Source organism: Sinocyclocheilus anshuiensis, unplaced genomic scaffold (assembly GCF_001515605.1).
Source record: "Sinocyclocheilus anshuiensis isolate Anshui unplaced genomic scaffold, SAMN03320099.WGS_v1.1 scaffold778, whole genome shotgun sequence".
Classification (NCBI taxonomy): Eukaryota; Metazoa; Chordata; class Actinopteri; order Cypriniformes; family Cyprinidae; genus Sinocyclocheilus; species Sinocyclocheilus anshuiensis.
In genome coordinates this window covers 510600-518099 of record NW_015544177.1, presented here as the reverse complement: position 1 = coordinate 518099, position 7500 = coordinate 510600, and positions in this window count along the sequence as shown.

The following is a 7500-nucleotide window of genomic DNA, read 5'->3' as shown; positions in this document are numbered from 1 at the left end:
ATTTATTTATTTTTGAGAGGTGTGTGTGCACACTAGGTGCAAAGAAAGTTGTGTTTTTTTATTTAATTTTTTTATTATTATTTAATTTTTTATTTATTTTTTTTTATGGCTAAACCACCTGATATTTTAGGTCCACTAAATCAAAACTTCTGCTAAAACACCTCAGAAATGAAACTAACATGAATATAAAGACTCTGCTTCAAAAACTTGGCACTTGCATCTTGAACTAGATTTTTAAGAGATTTCTCCTGTTTATCATTTCTGACATCCGCATTTGTCACTGACCCGCTACGCATTTATCTCACTGTGTGCATTTTAGTATTCACAACATTGCATAGCATTTTTCCCCGTGATAAGCCTGTGAATTCAACATCACCTCAAGCTGTGGACACCAACATAATATCCAAGCAGAGACCAGAGGAAATGAAAACCTCTTTGATTTAGCACTTAGGAAAAGTGCTGTTCGTAAATGATATTCAGTCCCTTTAGAACCTGACTAGTCTCAAATTAGTGCATTCAAGTCCTCCTGGGAAGTTTGTATTTATGAGTTGGGAAGTCATATGATGTCAGGTACATTAATGTCACTTGGTCTGAGCAAGATGGCTATATTCCAATTCTACAATTAAAAAAAACAAGATTTTGAACTCTACTTTTAATTATTAATTTAAAATTAAAAATGCACATCAGGTGTGTTTTTGCGTTTTTATGTTTTTATTCAAGGTTTTGTAAATTAAATCATTATATATTCGATTGTATTTGTACAATACTATGGTATTTTGAACATGCAACTTAGTTTTATTGTAATTGAAATAAAAATAATAATAATTTCATAATTCAACATATTTACATTCAGCTGCAGACGCTGCATCCTTTGCATCCAACAGGTTTTCTCATGACAGGCCCCCAACTTGGAAACTCTTGGCTTAAGGAATAGTTCACCCAAAAATAAAATTTTTCTGAAAATGTACTCACCCTCAGCATTAGGCCTATACATCACTTGCAGTGAATGGGTGCCGTCAAAATGAGAGTCCAAACAGCTGATAAAAACATCACAATAATCCACAAGTAATCCACACCACTCCAACCCCCCAATTAAATTATTGTGAAGCAAAAAGCTGTGTGTTTGCAAGAAACAAGTCCATCATTAGGGCATTTAACTTTAAATTTTAAACTCACTTCTGGCCAAAATGTGAGTCCATAATCCATAATAACGCTTCCAGTGAAAAAATCAATCCCTGTTGTCCTCTCACATCAAAATCCACCAATATATGTGTTTAGAACTGTTTTGGACTGTTTTCACTTGTAAATGGGGCTTGATCTGTGCATATTTCTCTCCTGATTCAGACTAGATTACTTTTTCACTGGAGAAAGCAATATTATAGAGGACTCATATTTTATCTGCAGAGGATCCATTGGTGAGCAAGTGTTGTGATGCTAAATTTCTCTAAATCTGTTCTGATGAAGAAACAAACTCATGTACATTTTGGATTCTGAGTTAAATTTTTCAGCAAATTTTCATTTTTGGGTGAACAACTCATTCAAGGAATTTTTCACTGGTAATTACAACTTTGTGGTTGCGTTCATGTGCATTCAACTTGTAAATACGATCTTTCCGACATGACTTGAACACATCAAAATACTATTCAGTGTTGACAGCGTGCAGTCAGCCTTCAGCACTGGTTTCCTCATGGGAAAGCCTTGTTTTCCTACGTCATCCACGTGAGAGATGACGGTCTTTGATGGTTTTATTTATGACATGGTAAGTTTCGTCCTTTTGAAGGATCAATAGATCAAGTGTGGGTGGGTTCCTGGGGCAGAGAGTCGACGCTGTCTTCTGTCTGGCACGTGTCTATAATTCATAGTCCTACAGCTTGGGTTGCTGGGCTGCTCAGATGACTGTGTACAATAGCAGACAGCCCTCGACCCACCTCTTTCAAAACCCCTCGGTGTCCACCCCTGGCCCCCGGCGACCCCCAAGGGAAATCACTACTTCAAAGCAGCCTGAAGGAAAGGAGAAGACATATTTCATATTGTATAATGTTTCATTCTTTTTCATCACCACATCCCAGCTTTCCGAGACCCCAGAGAGTGGAGATTACTGACCTTCAGCGCCAACTTTCCTCTTCTCGTTGTTCAGAAACAAGCGGCCCATGGTATTATAATACCATGAATTTCTACTTCTCTTTTCACAGTTGGTACCTGTAATGTAGTGAGTGAGTTCAGACTCTTTTCTAACAGGCATGTATTTTCTTGTTTTACAGCTCATTAAAGTTTCACGAGCGACTACTCAGCTTGTTTTCATTCGGGACACGTATCAAAATTGTTTGTCAGAGTGCGTGAGTGTGCGTCATGCGGTTTCACTGAAGACTGAGGAGACAATATACTGCGTTTAGTGGAAGGGGCAAGGAGATGTCATGAGAGAAGAACATTACTCAGCCACATAAGAGGTAGGAACCTTCAAAGCAACGTGTGCCGCAAGAAGGATTGAGGATGCGCAACACCGATCTGATAGGACCTGTGGGAGCATCAAGGTCTTTGTCACTCTGCTTATGAGACGGATTAACCATGAGTGACTGACAGGAAGTATGTCTTCATACAGCCTGTCAAAATGGATCTAACATCTAACGTGATTATGCAACCAGTTATTATTGAAAGTTATGTCGTTATTATGGTTGTGTAGCTTGAACTTAATTGCGCTTGCGTCCCTTTCTCATTACTTGCTTTAAATTAAAAAGAATTGTTTATTATCCTGAGACTGTTTGGAATGAAATAATGGAGAGTGATAATATCATTCCTGTATCTCCTGTTCATTATTTCTTCATAAAGTGCTTTGTTAAAAACCATTTATATTGACATAGCATGTCAAATGGAAGATAGCATAGGCCTACATGATCTGACTCCCAAGGTTTTAAGACTGGGCCTTCTGCAGTTTAAGTGCCATCTATTTGTAATGCAAAATGCATTCAGATAAAAACTTGGCTTGTTTATTTCCGCATTAAATCGAATCCTTGGAAGTAGCACTAAAACATTTCCAAATGTTCCAATGTTAAATTAGTTCTCTCTTTCCAAGCTTAATGTGGATAGACAACTGTAAATAAGTGTAGGGTGATTTTCCTTAAAAGTGTAAACACTGTGGCCTTATCAAAACAGTGCTGTTTAAGCATCCTGTAATATAAATATGAAATATATACAGTGTAAGATAGGGTGAGTGTTTGATAGCCTGTTTATGCTAAATTTTGCTATTTAAATTGTCTAAGTATGTGATTTTGTCACAAGTATTAATGCATTAGTTCAAAAGTTTGCTTTAAAAAAACAAACAAACAATAATTGTTATTTTTTTATTCAGCAAGGATGCATTAATGTGATCGAATATGACAGTAAAGACATTCATTATATTACAAAAGATTTCTATTTATTGAGTTATTTAAAAGTTCTTAGAAACTTGCTATTCATCAAAGAATCCTAAAGACAACTATCACGATTTCCACAAAAATATTAGGCAGCACAACTGTTTTCAACATTGATAATAATAAGAAACATTTCTTAGGTAAATCTTAAGGAAATCAGCATATTAGAATGATTTCTGAAGGATCATGTGACACTGAAGACTTTCATCTTTGAAATTCATCTTTGCATCACAGGAATAAAAAATATATATATTTTTTTAAATATAGAAAACTGTTATTTTAAATTGTAATAATATTAAAACATATCCGTTTTTACTGTGTGAATATATATATATATATATATATATATATATATATATTAAAATGTATTTATTTAAATAAATGCAGTCTTGGTGAGATTTCATTCAAAAACATAATCTTGTTGTAAAAAAAAACAAAAAAAAAACAAGGGAGTATGATGTAATGTGAATATTTGGCATAAACTGCAAATGTTTCAAAATATCCAAGAATCAAGACCAGTAGCCAAAGGCGAAACATTTATTGGAATAAGATACATTTCATTACATTTTTCATTATTTTGGGATCCAAGTCCGGTCTTTCTGTTTTTCTGCTCAAATGGATGTTAATCAGGACTGCCTGCACTTAGATGTTATGCAGAGTCTCTCTTGGTGTTTATGGAGTGAGATGGGGACAGGAAGCCTAACAAGACCTTCTCTGCAATGGTCAAATGACTCTAGAACTTTTCAGAGTCTAGAAAAGGCTCTTCTTCTTCCTTCCTGCATGTCTTGAGCAGGGTGTCCTTGGTCCTTTTGTGGCCAGTCGTCAAGGGAGTTTTGTCTTTTGATGGTGAAAGAGACCACACACAATCTGATGCTGTCATCTGTAATTGGTTGCCCGCCCAGAAGACCCTCCTAGCTGCCATTCTTATTTATATCTTCACTCTTATCAGTCCTTTTTTTTCCTGGAGTGTCAGCAGGGCACTAGATGTGTGTTCATACAATTGGAGGGCACTGCGGCAGTGATCAACCTTGGTCTTTGTGTTGCCAGGAACATTATTTTCTACTGAAAGGTCTGAAGTAACCTTTTCACCCGAAAAAGCTGTTAAATCATGTGAGCTCTAAAAGAAGAATATAAGACAACAGTTGATCAAACAGTGTGACCAAATCAAAGATAAGTTGATTTGTTTGGGATGGAGGAAGTGCAGAAGTGGGAGGTGTCAGTGAGGCAGTACTACTTCATAAATCGGTCATGGCATCTGAGGCCAAACTGAACTGCTGAAAAATTCACTTTTATTTTCTACAGCTTTTGATTTTTATAAAGCTTGTTCCTTTAGCCATCGTTTTAATGGCATGTAAGGTCAAAGTCCTCATTGTGAACTGTCCCTCTGTTACAGTGAAAGCAAGCGCAGGGCTGATTCGCTTTGATGGATTATAGTTATTTTAGTAATGGAGCTAAATTTGGAGGTGGATAACGTCAACATGAGTACCACCCGTACAGTCTATTGTGGTACACGATTATCTGTCCCTCATGTCACTTTCTATTCTAGCCGTTACTTGGCTCACTAATGTTTATGAAGTTCAGACATTAAAGGTGATGTTTATTTTTTTGCACCACTAGCAACTGTTTTCAAACAGGTTTTGCCTTATAAGGTGCTGTCAAATTAGTAAAATTTCATGGGCAAAATCATTCTAGCCATGTATGAAGCACTGTTCACAGACACAGAAGTCACTTTCAAACCAAGCAGCTCTATGTTGGTCAATTCAACAAATCCACATGAGCAACTTTAACCTGTTGCACAATTCATGATTACTACTGAAATGACTGTCCTTCATCAGTGAAAATTTGCAAACGTTTTTATGCAGTCATAGAAAAGTATGGAAGCTTGTTTCTGCCACGAGATTAAAAAAAACATTGAAAAAGTTCATTGCTTTTTTTTATTACACAATTTTGACTTTTTTTCTCACAATTGTGATTTGATATCTTAGAATTTAGATTTTTTTTTTTTTTTTTTGCAATTATTAAGAAGAAAAACTGAATTTTGAGATATAATCTTACAATTCTGAGGGGGGAAAAAGTACAAATTGCGAGATATAAACTCAGAATTCTGACTTTTTTTCCCTCACAAATCCAAGTTTACATCTCACATTTAAAAAAAAATCTTTTTAAAAAGGTAATTGCAACTTATCTCACAATTCTGACTGAAAAATAAGTTTATATTTTGTGAGATATAACTCCACAAAGCATCCACAAAGAGATGCGCTATTTGCAGACACAGTTAATATATTCCACCAGTGAAAGTATCAAAAATAGGGGGATACTACGAAAAAACTAATTTAGGCTGATTTTGTGCTCTCAAAATGGCTGCCCCCATGTGGAGACCTGCTCCATATAGATATAAAACATTTACTAAGCTACTGGCAAGACTGGACTCTTTATCTCATATTTTTTCAAAAGTATGATTCATTTTTTCAATCTATAAAACTTTTTTAAATGAAGAACAAATTGCTTTTGTGTGCCTTTAAATCCTTTTCTAAATGAATATCGCCCCCTATTACATTGTGACTAACTACATTTAGTATGATTGACAACAATTATTTCACTAACTAGATCTGTTATCCATGTACATTAGAGCAGGCCAGAATGAAATGATGGAGAGTGACGAGAGCAGAAGATTTGCGGAAATCAGGAAATCGCCAGGGAAACAGAGGTGACAGGGACTGTGAGAGAGGGAAAGACTGTTTCTGCCTTGTTACTCCAGAGATTCATTGCTCTCCTCATCAATCATGGAGAGCTGATGAAATTGTTCCTGCCCAGAGAGAGCCTCATGGCTCTCATGTGCAGAGTTGGCATAAATCCTGCTGGCAGGGAATAGAAGTGGATTATATTGTGCAAATTAATTGTTGCTTGAATTTGCCACTTTTTCTTCTTGTCCGCGGAGGGCTTGGAACACGAGCAGTATTGTCTTATTCTCAAAGCTGTTTTTTTTTGTGTGTGTGTGCTGGCACATCTCCTAGATTCTTACCTTCTCAAAACGGGTCATGTCAAGAATTTCAATTTGAAAGGGAAAAGGTTGAGGATCAGCCTCGGAGAGCAATTTCCAGATTTAAGTGTTCCAAACAGCAGGTCAAAATGGACAAATCTTCATTATTTCAACCAGAAGCCCATTCTGAACTCCCAGCAGGACGGACAAATCCACACCTTCAGTGAAAAACAAACAAAGAGCACCGCCTTCGCTACCTGCAGATCACTCATTAATGTGTTCAGTTTATTTTTAGACCACTTCCCCTTTGTTTGATCAGGCCAGAACTGTAGACAAGCTTGGGAACGTCTCTCTCATTGGTGTTTAACATGGGACTATTGCCGTCAAGGTAAATGGTACTCCTGTGTCTCGGCCACTGTTGGGAAGGCCTTGCCAAAACTAATGAGAGGACCACACAGAGAACAACAACTGCTTATTGCTTCTGTATTTTCCTGCTTTGGTTCAGACAAATATTGTCCCTTGCCTGACCAAAAGGTGAATGTTTTTTTTTTTTTTTGCACTTATTTGCTTGCAGTTAGTTGTAGTTGTAGCTAGATGTAACATTTATTTTATTTTTAAATGGAATAATTTTTTTTATTATTATTTATCTATTTTGATGTTTATTGCTTGGCATTTCAAAAAAAGTCATTTGTAACATGCATGTGCCAGGCTTCATTCGCTTCCAGTTATTTTTAGCTTTACAAAACAGCTTGTTTGCTGCTTGATATTTCAAACTGGTAGGCTATGTTTTAATGTATTGTCGTAATTATAAACACACTTCTTTGTTCTTCTAGCGGCTAATGTAACGGAAGTCTCGCACATTCACAGAAAATTACTTCTGCGTTGCAAAAGGTGGAAAAAGGGATTATAAAATAAAACATCTCATATATTATTTAGTTTGACCTTCTGAGTCTGACCATCGACATTTATAAAGGTTAAGCTCCTAAATGGCAATTTGTTGTTAACATTTTTAAAAAATCATCCAACGCCTGCATATGCTAACTGTAGGTTACGTTTTCCTTTGAAGGCAGATCGATGCTTCAATGGTTAATCAACAAAAAATAAAAAAAAAGA